The sequence below is a fragment of the Eurypyga helias genome, unplaced genomic scaffold (genome assembly GCF_000690775.1).
Source record: "Eurypyga helias isolate BGI_N326 unplaced genomic scaffold, ASM69077v1 scaffold21916, whole genome shotgun sequence".
Classification (NCBI taxonomy): domain Eukaryota; kingdom Metazoa; phylum Chordata; class Aves; order Eurypygiformes; family Eurypygidae; genus Eurypyga; species Eurypyga helias.
The window spans coordinates 2,300-2,953 of NW_010256272.1; the positions used below are offsets into that span (position 1 = coordinate 2,300).

The following is a 654-nucleotide window of genomic DNA, read 5'->3' on the forward strand; positions in this document are numbered from 1 at the left end:
TCCCTCCACACCGGACCCCCCCGGTCAGGGGGTCTGCGCAAGCCATGGCCATGGCACAGGCGGATGCAACCCCCGGTGCCGCGTTTCTTCAGCAATGGCCGGGGTTTGGCAACGGCCCCTGCCAACACCGCTCTTGTGAAAGGAGGGGAAGGAGCCCCCTGGGCGTCTCGTCCCCATGCCAGGGCAGGAGGCAGAGCCGAATCCTGCTCCCCACCCTCTGCAGGGACCCAAAACACCATGGGCAGGCTGGGTGGGAGGCAGAGCGGGCAGGGATTCGGGTAGGGCATGGCCTTCCCATGGCAAGGCACATGGCAGAGGCCACCCCTGCTGCAGGTCCCTGATGGAAAAGGGTGCCACGTTTTGGCAAATCCTTCGCGGCCTGGTGCAGGTCCTCCCGGTGCAGGGAGCAGCGGTGGAGGATGCTCTGATTTCGGTGCAAGACTTCCTCTCCTGCTGCTTCCCCTCTGCCGCAGCCGGAGCCGGTGCCTCCCACGCACGTTGTGCCGTGGATTGTTGCCTCCTCCGAGGGCGAGTGGCGAATTGCGTCAGAAGTTGTTGTTTTTGGGGAAGATGGAGCAAATGAGCTGAAAGTCCTTTGGAAGCAGGGGCCGTCGGCATGGCATTTGGGTGCTGCAGGGGGGGGAGGGGGAGGCG

General features: G+C 64.7%; 1 protein-coding gene across 1 annotated transcript in view; it reads left to right on the forward strand.

Moving 5' to 3' along the window:
- Positions 1-654, forward strand: part of DOK2 (docking protein 2, 56kDa) — a gene marked incomplete at its 3' end in the record, with an annotated part of 2,936 nt that overhangs the window by 287 nt on the left and 1,995 nt on the right. The gene's annotated exons all lie outside the window — the stretch shown is intronic.